Source organism: Oncorhynchus masou, chromosome 17, assembly GCF_036934945.1.
Source record: "Oncorhynchus masou masou isolate Uvic2021 chromosome 17, UVic_Omas_1.1, whole genome shotgun sequence".
Taxonomy (NCBI): domain Eukaryota; kingdom Metazoa; phylum Chordata; class Actinopteri; order Salmoniformes; family Salmonidae; genus Oncorhynchus; species Oncorhynchus masou.
In genome coordinates, this window is record NC_088228.1 from 26,242,458 (window position 1) to 26,257,486 (window position 15,029).

Consider the following 15,029-nt stretch of genomic DNA (forward strand, 5'->3'; position numbering starts at 1 on the left):
GTGTCATCGTTTGCCATTATGATTGCCACTGATGACTGCCAAAATCCTTGTTTTTAAGAATAATACATCATAATTGTATATATGCACTGCATCGCACAATACATCAGATCAAACTAAAAGTGTATTTCATTGGATGTAGTGATCACAATATAGTAGCTATATCAAGTAAAACCAAAGTTCCAAAGGATGGTCCTTTCGAGGTCATACAAGAGGTTTTGTAGTGATTCCTATGTTGTTGATGTAAAGAATATTTGTTGGTCCGTGGTGTGTAATGAGGAGCAAACAGACGTTGCACTTGACAGATGTAATTGCTTATCCTAATTACTAATAAGCATGCACCCATTAAGAAAATGACTGTAAAAACTGTCAAATCCCTGTGGATTGATGAGGAATTGAAATATTGTAAAGGCAAAAGGAATGGCAAATAAGTCTGGCTGCACAACCAATTGACAAATGTACTGCAAATTGAGAAATCATGTGACTAAAAAGAAGAAGAAACTACACTATGAAACAAAGGTAAATTACATAAAGAATGATGGTAAAAAAGCTTTGGTGCACCTTCAATGACATTTTGGGAAAAAAAGCAAACTCAGCTCCATCATTCATTGAATCAGATGGTTCATTCATCACGAAACCGATTGATATTGCCAACCGCAAGATTAGCACATTTAGGCATGACATTCCAGCAACAAACGCTGACACTACACATCCAAGTATATCTGACCAAATTATGAAAGACAATAATTATAATTTTGAATTCCATAAAGTGAGTGTGGATGAAGTAAAAAAAGTTTTGTTGTCTATCAACAATGACAATGCACCGGGTCTGACAACTTGGATGGCAACTTACTGAGGATAATAGCGGACGATATTGCCGCTCATATTTGCCATATCTTCAATTTAAGCTTACAAGAAAGTGTGTGCTCTCAGGGCTGAAGGGAAGCAAAAGTCATTCCTGCTTACTAAGAATAGTAAAGCCCCCTTTTCTGGCTCAAATAGCTGACCAATCAGCCTATTACCAACCCATATAACTGTTTTTTTAAACTGTGTTTGATCAGATTGAATGCTATTTTATAGTAAACAAATTGACAACAGACTTTCAACACACTTATAGGGAAGGACATTCAACAAGCACAGCACTAACACAAATGTCTGATGATTGGCTGAGAGAAATTGATGATGAACTGATTGTAGAGGCTGTTTTGTTACACTTCAGCTTTTGACATTATCAATCATAGTCTGCTGCTGGAAAATAAATTGTGTTATAGCTTTACACCCCCTGCTATATTGTGGATAAAGAGTTACCTGTCTATCCGAACACAGAGGGTGTTCTTTATTGAAAGCCTCTCCAACATAATCACGGTACAATCAGGAATTCCCCAAGGCAGCTGTCTTGGATCATTACTTTTTTCAGTCTTCACTAACAAAATGCCACTGACTCAACACTATACACGTCAGCTACTACAGCGACTGAAATGACTGCAACACTTAACACTTAACAAAGATGTGTAGTAAGTTTCAGAATGGGTGGCAAGGAATAAGTTAGTCCTAAATATTTCAAAAACTAAAAGCATTGTATTTGGGACAAATCATTCACTAAACCCTAAACCTCAACTAAATCTTGTAATAAATAATGTGTAAATTGACCAAATTGTGGTGACTAAACTGCTTGGAGTAACACTGGATTATGGTCAAAATGTATTGACAACAGTAGCTAAGATGGTGAGAAGTCTGTCCATAATAAAACACTGCATGGACTACTGTTCATTCATGTGGTCAGGTGCCACAAATAGGGACTTCGGAAAATTGCAATTTGCTCAGAACACTGTAGCACGGCTGGCCCTTGGATGTACACAGAGAGCAAACATTAATAATATGCATGTCAATCTCTCCTGCCCACATTTCTGGCGCCGACAGAGATGGCCGCCTCGCTTCGTGTTCCTAGGAAACTATGCAGTTTTCTGTTTTTTTTACGTGTTATTTCATACATTAGTACCCCAGGTCATCTTAGGTTTCATTACATACAGTCGAGAAGAACTACTGAATATAAGACCAGCGTCAACTCACCATCAGTACAACCAAGAATATGACTTTTGCGAAGCGGATCCTATGTTCTGCCTTTCACCCAGGACAACGGAATGGATCCCAGCCGGCGACCCAAAAAAACGACTTCGTAAAAGAGGGAAACGAAGCAGTCTTCTGGTCAGACTCTCCCTAGTATACTTCTCGCCAATGTCCAGTCTCTTGACAACAAGGTTGATGAAATCCGAGCAAGGGTAGCATTCCAGAGGGACATCAGAGACTGTAACGTTCTTTGCTTCAGGGAAACATGGCTCACTGGAGAGACGCTATCGGAGTCGGTGCAGCCAGCTGGTTTCTCCACGCAACGCCCCGACAGAAACAAACATCTTTCTGGTAAGAAGAGGGGCGGGGGCGTATGCCTTATGGCTAACGAGACGTGGTGTGATCACAAAAACATACAGGAACTCAAATCCTTCTGTTCACCTGATTTAGAATTCCTCACAATCAAATGTCGACCGCATTATCTACCAAGGGAATTCTCTTAGATTATAATCACAGCAGTATATATTCCCCCTCAAGCAGACACATCGATGGCTCTGAACAAACTTTATTTGACTCTTTGCAAACTGGAATCCATACATCCCGAGGCTGCATTCATTGAAGCTGGGGATTTTAACAAGGCTAATCTGAAAACAAGACTCCCTAAATTGTATCAGCATATCGATTGCGCAACCAGGGCTGGTAAAACCTTAGATCATTGCTATTCTAACTTCCGCGACACATATAAGGCCCTGCCCCACCCTCCTTTCGGAAAAGCTGACCACGACTCCATTTTGTTGATCCCTGCCTACAGACAGAAACTAAAACAAGAAGCTCCCACGCTGAGGTCTGTCCAACGCTGGTCCGACCAATCTGATTCCACACTCCAAGACTGCTTCCATCACGTGGACTGGGATATGTTTCGTATTGCGTCAGACAACAACATTGACGAATACGCTGATTCGGTGTGCGAGTTCATTAGAACGTGCGTTGAAGATGTCGTTCCCATAGCAACGATTAAAACATTCCCAAACCAGAAACCGTGGATTGATGGCAGCATTCGCGTGAAACTGAAAGCGCAAACCACTGCTTTTAATCAGGGCAAGGTGACCGGAAACATGACCGAATACAAACAGTGTATCTATTCCCTCCGCAAGGCAATCAAACAAGCTAAGCGTCAGTATAGAGACAAAGTAGAATCTCAATTCAACGGCTCAGACACAAGAGGTATGTGGCAGGGTCTACAGTCAATCACGGATTACAAAGAAAACCAGCCCAGTCACAGACCAGGATGTCTTGCTCCCAGGCAGACTAAATAACATCCTCGGAAGAGGAGGATACATTGTCGTCAAGGCTTTATATAGGAAGGGAGAGGAGGGCGTGTTTGAAAAGTTTTATAGCCCATGTCCCTTTACAGGGGCGGGCCACTGATTAAGCAGAGCCCTAACCTTATGAAAACCCAAATCTCACATTTTAGAAACTAAAATCACATTTCATCCCATCACGAATAATTGCATATTCAAACATTTAAATTGAACAACAATTCCATGTGAATCCGATAACTTTGATGTGTAGACTTTCCACTTATCATTGATGAGAATGTCTCAGATGACAACCGAACTGACATCATATTCATTAAGTACCACCGCATATGTTCAATTGGTCGGATTACCAGAATATAGTTAATTTTTTGGGATGAGTCGGACCGCAGAGTAAAGGAAAAGCAGCCAACAAGTGCTCAGCATATGTGGGAACTCCTTCAAGACTGTTGGAAAAGCATTCCAGGTGAAGAGAGTGGTTGAGAGAATGCCAAGATTGTGCCAAGCTGTCATCAAGGCAAATGGTAGCTATTTGAAGAATCTCAAATATGAAATATATTTAGATTTGTTTAACACTTTTTTGGTTACTACATGATTCCATGTGTTATTTAATTGTTTTAATGTCTTCACTATTATTCTACAATGTAGAAAATAGTAAAAATAAAAAAAAACCTTGAATGAGTAGGTGTTCTGAAACTTTTGACCGGTTATGTATACTATAGCTACCTGCTGCCCAGGCTGTTCTGTTTCCCTCATGGAAGATGAAAGTCCACTACTCAAACAGAATATGTAAAACCTCACATCCACCCACAGTACACACAGTAGCCCCCCAATAACCACCCGGCTGAACACACACTGTACATCAAAACTGAAACGCTCCGTAATGGTACAAAACATCCCCTCCACTCAACATCTGTAAACACAGGAGCCAGGATTGATCAACTGTAACCATAGGTTGTGTATGTATCTAGGCTGTGCAACCCTCAGCAACGGAATAATGTAAGCTCATAATCCAAACAAAGCAAACACAGATACACAAATACATTTTTTACAATTTAGTCGTCTAGTGAAGTGGTTCTCAAACTGTGGGGCGTGTCCCTGTGGTTGGGGTTGGGAAGTCCCAACAAGCCCATGTCAGCTAATGTTTTTTAGCCTATAGATTTTGTGGTTTGAGTCAACTCAAATATCACATGAATTCACATTAGACATGGCAAAATGTGAAGAATTGCAAAGTTAGTTTTAAAACTTACAAAAATGTTCTCTGCACCCCATGACAGAATGTGTAGAATTGCAGGAAATATGCTTTAAACCTGGAAAAAAACCATCTCCGCAGACGGGGGAGGTGTGAACAGTTGGTGTCATGAGCAGTGCTTGCGCCCATATAAAAAATTATATATTTAACCTAAAACAGAGATCTAGATGGGCATTGGAAGGAGGAAAAACCCCACCTAGAACTAAACAGGACACATTGTAAAATAAAAAATATAAGAAAAAATGAAATTTTCCAAAGTTATTTATTTTGTTTTATTATGTAAGAAAATAAGACAAAGCAACATTGTTCTACTCCTTACATTTTTATTTTCAATGGCACACAAGGTGAAATTCTTACCCGTTTGGCAAAAACGAAACAGAACAAAACACAACCAATATAATGGGAACAGAAGTGGAATGCATCATGACAATTCTCAGTAGTACTGTACTTATAAACTCTATATAATCTTTTAAATATCTCTCAACGACACCAACGAATGTGAAAACTAGAGCATTTTAAAACTTGGTGGTAGTGTTTTAACATATTGTGAGCATAGGCTTAATTTGAATAGCTTCAGTGTTAAAACAAAATAGCTTTGTCCATGAACTACATATTATACCAAATGTCTATCAACTACAACATTAATGTGTTGCTAAAAGCAAAACAATTCACAGATGATAAAATGACAGGTAGACACAAACTTTGCTGGACAGTGACAGTATGCCTTGAACCAATGTCAAATGAGAACCTCAGAGTTGAATCATGCATTCTCACTTCCAACATTTTGGTTTTGAGTAAGGCCTTTTTGTACAAAAACTAAACTGGAATTGACAACAACAACAAAAAACACGGTAAAACAGTTGGCATTTTCATAGAAAAATCGTATCAAATTAACTGGTAAACCACAAGAGGCTCAAGTCAAGTTTTTTTACTGTGGATGAAGTTGGATTATTTTATCATTAACATCTGTAGTTCTCTCTTAAGGCTTGGAATGGGTCCCCACAATTGTCGTGCTTGACTGCATTACAAACTATTTCTAGGATAGAACAGAGAAGCAACATCAAAACAAAATAAATCTCAAATAGTTGCATCGTACTTACAGAAATTGTCTCTTAATACATCTTGGCATTCAAATATTGGTGGCTTTTCAAAAGATGATGTATATTTTCTGATTTGTAGCATATTGTTTGTGTTAAAGTGAAGTACATTCTCCACACAGTTGATCGATGGAAGGAAGACTTGCATGAGCTCGCATTTTCCTCTTTAGAGGACTTCAGGAGGGATCTGTGAATACTTACCGAGACAAATAACAATCAGATAGGAACGCATTGGATGACGTCCACAGTGACTGTGCATGAAATGTCAAATCAGATAATACAACAGCACACAGAACTCCTCAATGAGCTTGCCAGTCCCTCTTCGTCTCTTGGCCTTTATATAAAATACAGCTCTGGCGCCCTCTCTAGGCCCAAGGGAACTTTGCTCGAACCTGCGAGTCACACCCCACGCCTTGTCCTGACACCACCCCATCAATCTTAAGGAGGCAAAATATGTACACAGATCACACATACAAAGACCCTCAACCCCCTCAGGAAAACAGGAAAGAGAGGTCATCAGTTGTTTGTGGATTTGTTCTTCTACTACATCGTATGACTGTCCCATGCTGACCTTTAACCTGCCGCTTCTACCTCAGGTAAAAAACACAAATAAGATGGCGTGAAAGTGACAGGCAAATAAGAGGATTATACATTAGAGGAGGTTTCTCTTTTTTCCCAGCCTCCACCAGTGTCCAATGGCTTTTCTCTCTCCCTGGAGTAGGCTGGGTCAGTGTATAGTCCTCCAAACACATTGTAACATAACACTGCATTAAAATCTCTCCCATCGGCTTCTTCACAAATCCCCTACATGCACAGCACACACAAATTCCTTCGTACTTCCACATACAATCTCTCTACCTGAAAATGCTTTGGATGTTTATTTCCGGGAAGCAAATTACATTTTTGCATTGCCCTCTTGTTATGCCCTCTCTCATTACTGTTTATATTTTATTTAACCTTTATTTAACTATGCAAGTGAGTTAAGAACAAATCATTTTTTACAGTGACGGTCTACCCCGACCAAACCTGGACGACGCTGGGCCAATTGTGTGCCGCCCTATGGGACTCCCAATCACGGCCGGATGTGATTCAGCCTGGATGCGAACCAGGGACTGTAGTGTCGCCTCTTGCACTGACATGCAGTGACATAGACCGCTGCGCCACTCGGGAGCCCAAACGACTAAAATCACCTCGAAGTTTAGTTAATGCATCCACAGCATGGGCCAAAACATCACACGACATAGACAGCACATGGAGGGGCCAAAACACCACACAACATAGACAGCACAAGGAGGGGCCAAAACACCACACGACATAGACAGCACAAGGAGGGGCCAAAACACCACACGACATAGACAGCACAAGGAGGGGCCAAAACACCACACGACATAGACAGCACAAGGAGGGGCCAAAACACCACACGACATAGACAGCACAAGGAGAGGCCAAAACACCACACGACAGACAGCACATGGAGGGGCCAAAACACCACATGACATAGACAGCACAAGGAGGGGCCAAAACACCACACGACATAGACAGCACATGGAGGGGCCAAAACACCACAAGACATAGACAGCACAAGGAGGGGCCAAAACACCACATGACATAGACAGCACAAGGAGGGGCCAAAACACCACACGACATAGACAGCACATGGAGGGGCCAAAACACCACAAGACATAGACAGCACAAGGAGGGGCCAAAACACCACACGACATAGACAGCACAAGGAGGGGCCAAAACACCACACGACATAGACAGCACAAGGAGGGGCCAAAACACCACACGACATAGACAGCACAAGGAGGGGCCAAAACACCACACGACATAGACAGCACAAGGAGGGGCACAGGTTACAACAGAGTGAATATAGAGGAAAGAAGCCCTGCCTGCAAAAGAAAAAAGCTTTGGAAGGCGGAACAGAGCGCATTTGGTGAAGAAGAGTTTAAGGTGATTAAGCTAGCTTACTCAGAATGGTCTGCATGACATACAGTATTGTTTGCGTTGGTAATTTGTCAGACTCTTGGTAAAGGAATTGCAGGTCAACATGCTGACATAATCTGTCAGACTGGCTATCCCTTACTTACCTCTCTACATGGAAGGAAAAAAAAGTAAATGTCAATGGAATAATGACAAAATGGCTGCCAAGGATGGTATGTGACATCCGCCATCTTCTTTACTTAGATATTATCACTGGTGGATGAGATGACTGGCCATTTAGCCTACCCAGGGCTGTGCCCTTTTGGGGAGAAGGGGATGGGAGAGGAGTGGTGGCTCGGTTGGGTTCTTCAGTGGCTACGACTCTGGGAGGATGGAGAGGCGGGGGAGGGGGTGTATGAGGGAGGAGGTTGGGGTGGGCGTGTTACTCCCGCTTGTCCGCTGCTTTGGACGGCTCCCTCTCGATCATACAGCGACGCGCAATGCTGTCGAAACTCCCCAGGTAGAACAGAGCGACGGTCCGGAACAGCCCCATGGTCACAATCTGCACAGAAGTCACATTAACATTATGAGCCCTAGTCACTATTCACGATCACCAGAGTTAGACAGGAACAGACAGTTTTGGGACAATCTATTATTATGTTATAATCATAAAATATGACGTAATTATATCTCTATGGTTATAATAGATGTGTAATAGATACAAAATTGCTTTGGTAAGTTGATTGTTGAGGTTCAGTTAACGCATGTTTACCAAAAGACCCCAGAGTAATATTCTGGGTGTGTTGTAATGGGACCGTGACAGTACCATTCCTGTACTGTTGTTACCTGCTGGAGGCCCTCTGTGATGGAGGTGACATTCCGCAGGTGAGAGCCGAGAGCATGTAGCCGACAGGCCCCACAGAGATGTTGAAGTTCCCCTCTGCTGTAGGGGTCACAAAGACATGGCCGTCCGAAAAAACGCTTCATCACACTTCTAGAGAGCCATTGTCTCTATGGTCCTGACTGGAAGGGTTGTACTGATAATGCTTTTTGTGTTGGCCTAAGGCAGAGTAAATGTGATAGTGACAGTTGTTGAGAACGCAGTCTCTTACCACAGCATCCTTGACCACGATTTTAGCAACCTGCTCCGGCTGAGTCACTCCAGACGTCTCGGAGATCAGTCTGGTCTCTAGAGGCTATGGAATGGACGAAGAGAGAAAATATGAAGCGAGGCGTCAGAGTAAAAGACAAAAGAGAACTTTCCACTTTTTCATGAGGAGACTTACCTTCGACGTATTCTCCTCTGCTAGTCCTGATGTGTCTGTGTCAGGGGGGGTAGGCCACCTTTACATAAATGTTATATGGCTTCATTTGCATGGAGGAGTAGAGGAAAGAGTACATTCAATTAGCCACAAAGAGGCCTTTTGGCCTCCAACCGGGTTAGGAGGAGGAACTAAATACTACCCACTTCCATCTGCAGGGACTCAGCCAGACCACGAAGGGCGAACTTGGACGGGGAGTAGGCAGTGTAGCCAAACAGGCCGATCTGGCCAGCCTGGGAGGAGACAAACATGATGAGTCCCATCCTCCGCTCCTTCATAGTGGCGATTACGGCCCGGATACTGTCACACTGTCCAGGTAGTTTACCTCCATCAGACTCTGTTATAGACAAGGGAATGAGCACAAAAAGTCATTCATGATGTATTACTATTATTATGAATGAAACCTGAGCAATACCCATACGACTGGAGCAAAAATAGTCCTGCAATATGTTACGTGTTATATGTCTGTGCAGTTTCCATAGTAATAGCATTTCTCTGGAGGGAGGCCTAATGAATTCAGACCCTTAACGAGGCATGTTACCAGCAGTGGAATGGCAGGATGAGAAGGAGCCAGGCTCCTTCCAGGAATTGTAATGAAGCCAAATAAATATACAGAACAAAAATATAAACGCAACATGCAGCAATTTCAACGATTTTACTGAGTGACAGTTCATATAAGGAAATCAGTCAATTTAAATAAATAATTTAGTCATTAATCTATGGATTACACATGATTGGGCAAGGGTGCAGCCATGGGTGCGCCTGGGAGGGCATAGGCCCACCCACGGGGGAACCAGGCTCAGCCAATCAAAAAGAGTTATTTGCCACAAAAGGACTTTATTACAGACAGAAATACTTCTGTTTCATCAGCTGTCGGGGTGGCTGGTCTCAGACGATCCCGCAGGTGAAGAAGCCGGATGTGGAGGTCCTGGGCTGGAGTGGTTACATGTGGTCTGTGGTTGTGAGGCCGGTGGGATGTACTGCCAAATTCTCTAAAATTACATTGGAGGCGGCTTATGGTAGAGAAATTAACATTACATTGTCTGGCAACAGCTCTGGTTAACATGCCTGCAGTCAGCATGCCAATTGCATGCTCTCTGAAAACTTGAGACACTGTGTTGTGTGACAAAACTGCACAATTTAGAGTGACTGTTTATTATCCCCAGCACAAGGTGCACCTGTGTAATGATCACGCTGTTTAATCAGCTTCTTTATATGCCCCACCTGTCAGGTGGATGGATTATCTTGGCAAAGGAGACATGCAGGGATGTAAAAAGGAGACTAACAGGGATGTAAACAAATTTGGGCACAAAATGTTTTGAGAGAAATAAGCTTTTAGTGCATATGGAACATTTCTGGAACCTTTTATTTCAGCTCATGAAACATGAGACCAATATTTTACATGTTGCATTTATATTTTTGTTCAGTATACATTAGGATGTGAACAGCCACATTTCCCCTTGGTCATTATCTTAGTATTGGAACAATCCCTTCATGCACACACTTGTGAACACACACACACACACACACACACACAAACATACACACAATATAATTTCCCTTCGGTCATTATCTCTGAATCTGGACAATCACTTGGCTGTGAGAGAGCGAAGAAACCTGACACCTCTTTGGCCTTGAATTAAACCGCTCTCTCATTCTTCCACTGCAATCCAATCTGCTGCAGACCTCGACTACATTCTCATCTTGCCTTATGGTTTGCTAACTGCATCTTTAAACTAAAAGCTGAACCCTCGATTCCACCTTCAGACACACATCAGTCTGGGAATCTAAAATCTTCTCTCATTGCCTATTCAGAGTTAGTTTTGGCACAACATGAATGTTTTCTGAAGCACACACTGTAGGTGTTGGGTTTCTGTGTTCACCCTTCCAGCCCTGTCTGTCTATTCCCCTGGTTAGTTACAGTAGCCTCCCCAAACTACTAGTTACCTACTTACTCTGAAGCGCTCCACCTCCACCTCCTCAAACTTCCCAGAGAAGGACGTCCCAGCACAGTTCACTAGCATGTCCACCGGACCAAGCTTCTCTTGACACTAAATGGATTAAAATGACTTTGATGTTGTCATTTGCAAATAATTATACAAATGTTCAAATCACCAATGTTCCCTTAAATTTTTTTTCTGTAACTGAGCAAATTTCAGGTCGGCTGAGCTCAAACTTGAACCTTGTGAAAATTCTGTGTAACTTTTGGTACACATTTACTGTGAACACTGAGGCTGTACCTGCTTTAAGTTCCAGTTATAACAGTGGCCAAGTAGGCTACTGTGGCTATTTGATCTTAATGTAGGACTACCAGAGTGGCCTACCATCAAAAACAATGGAGAAAATGCTTCCCATAACATTTTAACATGGAAATAGCTGTTCTATCATTCAGCCTACAGTAGCAGCCAATGTGTTGTGTTCAATGTAGGTCGACATTGACACGCTGCTTGACATGTACCCGTTCATCCACCTGCCCCCCAAACGGGAGCTGACTGAAAATGTTGTGGTGTTTGATGCAAGAACCCACTTTACAAAATAAAATGCATTATTATTCCCATACCATTATTACAGAGAATAAGACACATTCTTTTACCCTCTGTCTATTGGCTACTTAGCTTATTCAAGATATGTCTCAAAATACAACACTACCCTTTTAGACAGAAAAATAATTATTTACCTGACATCTTTACCTGACTTTACATGCATGCGTTGTGTGCCCTTGTAGGAAGCAACCACTCCCCCATTACTAACTAAAAATGAGCTATAACTGGGCTAATAACTCATTTACTAGAAAATAATATCAATACATGTGCACACGTGGCTACATGCAGCTCTCGCTTTGATCTCAAAACAAGCTTGCGAACACTCATGCTGTGAACACAGTCCTGTTCAAAGTGAATGGCACAGATCCACATATGGCAATGGTCTATTTGCATATAGGGATACTGCATCTCTGGTTATGGCGCACCGGATTGGTAGAGTATAGGTTGTGCCTGTCAATGCAATAGAATCCTACTCCATTGCGCTCTGCCTACAAGAAAATCTCTTGCATAGTTAGCTTTGTTTCGGGTATGTTGCATTGAACGTGTCTGATATTATGTTGATTCGATCCCAATTCTCACAGTAGAGCGAAACATTGATAGTGGTTAACTAAAAGGTAAAACCTAAAAGGTTGAGTGAAGTTCTATCACGTGCCTCTCTGCGAGGGCTGATACTTCCTCTGCGAAGCAGTCCCGGGAGAGCTGTGCTCCTGCGAACAACTTGGAGGGAAGATTGCCTGTCACTTGTTATTTACCTGCTTAATCACACTTTCCACCTGTCCGTAGTCCTTGGACACATCAACTGATATGCAGAGCACAACCTGAGTGGAAGAGGAATGCGAATACCAAAACAGTCAGTGCTCGTATAAGAAGTTGCTCATGTGATCATTAGGGTCAATATTTTATCATTTACTTGCATCCAAAAAAAGAGCCTCGTCTTTCTTCTTCCAGGTTAAAAACGTCGCTACGTAATACATACCTGCTTATCATTAATCGCACATTTCTCTACTTCTTTTTTTCGCTTGTACCAATTTACTCTAAAGAAAAGGACAGAAGGCTTGATAAATGTGCTGTCTGGGTGAAAAACAGGGCAAAAGAGTCAAGGACATTGATGTTTTTATTTTTTTATTTCTGCTAACCTCGTCTCTTGCCACTAGTGTGATGAATGCTCCTTGTCTGTAGCTCTCCATAGCAATGCTTTTCCCTATTCCACTGGAGCCTCCAGTGACCTGCAGGTTGAGAGGTGGTAGGTGAGAGAGGAGGGGCATTCCTTCTGAAGTTAAATACAAGGGCTGTGCCCCGGGGGTCAAAGTCCAACATATATAGGTAATTATAAACTGGCTGGATTGAACCCTGAATGCTGACAGCTGTGGTATATCAGACTGTTTTACAATGGGTATGACATTGCATGTATTTTTTTACTGCTCTAGTTACGCTGGTAACCAGTTTATAATAGCAATTAGGCACCTCGGGGGGTTGTGTTATATGGCCAATATACTATACCCTCTCGTGCCTTAATGCTTAATTATAAATGTGACTTTTGCAAGTTAGTACATGTGTTTCTTTTACACAAATGTCCTGGTTTTGACTAGCTTTGACTACCTACAGATGCAAACCACAGATGCCAGTATTAAAAATACTAGTTTTCACTTCTAACTAGAAAACTGGTGTGTTACTAGCTGTCAATTAATTGCAGGTGTGCCGTAGACGAGATGAGCTATCTGTTGCAGTTTCTTAGGAAATATATTCACCTGCAACACCTACTGTGCAATGGTCACTTACCATGACGTGGGCCCCATTTAATTTGAGAGGTTTTGGGCTAATCAAAGGAGATATCATATACAACAGCAACACGAAGGCAATGATGAATGCAGCAATGACTAGAAGCATGATAAAAGGCAAAAGGAGCCACCAGGAATTGAAGAAAAGCCAATCCGTGATCGTTGAACTCAACCCTTCCTCATAGGACATGGGTGAAACTGCCAGTTTGGTTAGCTTAGTAGTTAATGTTCGCTTTTGGACTCAGTTGGAGAGAATCGTGGGGGCTGGTCAAAGGGGTGGCGACAGAGGAGGAGTTTTCTAGCAGTATGTTTGGCAGCGAGTCAGAAGCATTTCTCCTAATAACCAATCGCTGTGGTGGACCCACTGAGTTATAAGGTGGATCTTGTACTCTGTTCCTGCCGAGCTGCAACATAAACCAAAACGACCGCTGTGAAACAGGTAAGAATAACGAAGTACTTTTGGGTCACAATTTTTTTAAACATTTTTAAAACAAGATTTCCTTCCTGTATGCGTTGTAAATGCACAGTATGTTGTGACACTGTAAAATGAGAGTCATTATACTCAGCAGTATTTCTAGGTTCCAAATCCACAACGTTTAGACCCAGGGGACCGTCACTGCGCATTTTGCGGCCAATCAGTTTAAATCCAGTAGTTTTTTTTCATGTTGGACATGCATATTCCATCCTACACCATTTTCAGTACCTTATGTCACTTCTAGTTTCCAAATCCACAGTTTTGTGGGTTTTATGCTGGACTACAACCCCAAAAGGCGTATTGCCGCCACCGACTGGACGGTTTGAAACTAAAACAAGATAAAAAAGAAAAAAGAATATCCATACGTGATAGTGAAACTAACTTTATCCACCCAAATTACAATAGTACATTGACAAAACAAAACTCCAATCTCTTCCTTCTTTCAATTCTCCATATCTCCCTTCTCAGGCTCTGCGGCTTGTGATAACATTCCATGTAACTCCTTCGCAGAGAAGTCTTTCAGCCCCCAGGATCCGCTCTCATAATGATATCCATCTAAATGCTCTGACTCTGTAGTTAATATACGTTATTAACTGCATTTGAGTAGGGAGAGAAAAAAACAAACAGATACTCTTCACTCCAGGAATATTTTTATCTCTTCAACATCTACTTGCCATGAGACTCCAGATATAACCCCCCTGAGGAGTGCCCTGCTTCTAAGAGACACACACGACACTTCAAACTTATCAAATCGGGTGAGACGAAACACACGTTTCTTCTGCTCCTCAGAAACAAAACAAATCTAAACCAGCCCGACTCTCTTGATCCTAACACCCTTCACTCTACCCAGCACTCTGTCCACCAGTATGGATATCTCAAATGGATTCCTCAAGATCAGTAATTCGATCATCTGCTCCTCATTTACAAACCGTACTCCTACAAGATATGAAGTGACATTATCATCACTGTACTCTACTTTTCTCTGTTTTCCTTACTTTTTGACAATATTCCAATGCTCCTTGATTCTACCGCCATTAGAATCCACTTCATCATCCACTTCTTTCTTCTATCTTTCTGAATAGATGCGTTGCCTAAAATCCCAAATCCACAGTTTACACCTAGAGGAGCGTCACTGCTCATTTTGCGGCCCTTAAAGAGTGGTCAATCAGCTTAAATCCAGTCGTTTTTTTTCTCTCCAAATTGCACATATATATTGTACCATACACAATTTCCTGTACATTGTCACATTAAAAGTGGGG

At 42.0% G+C, this 15,029-nt stretch overlaps 1 pseudogene; it reads right to left on the bottom strand.

The window, feature by feature from the left end:
• Positions 1-8,094: 8,094 nt before the first annotated feature.
• Positions 8,095-13,485, bottom strand: LOC135558187 (3-ketodihydrosphingosine reductase-like; annotated as a pseudogene).
• Between the last annotated feature and the right edge of the window lie 1,544 nt (positions 13,486-15,029).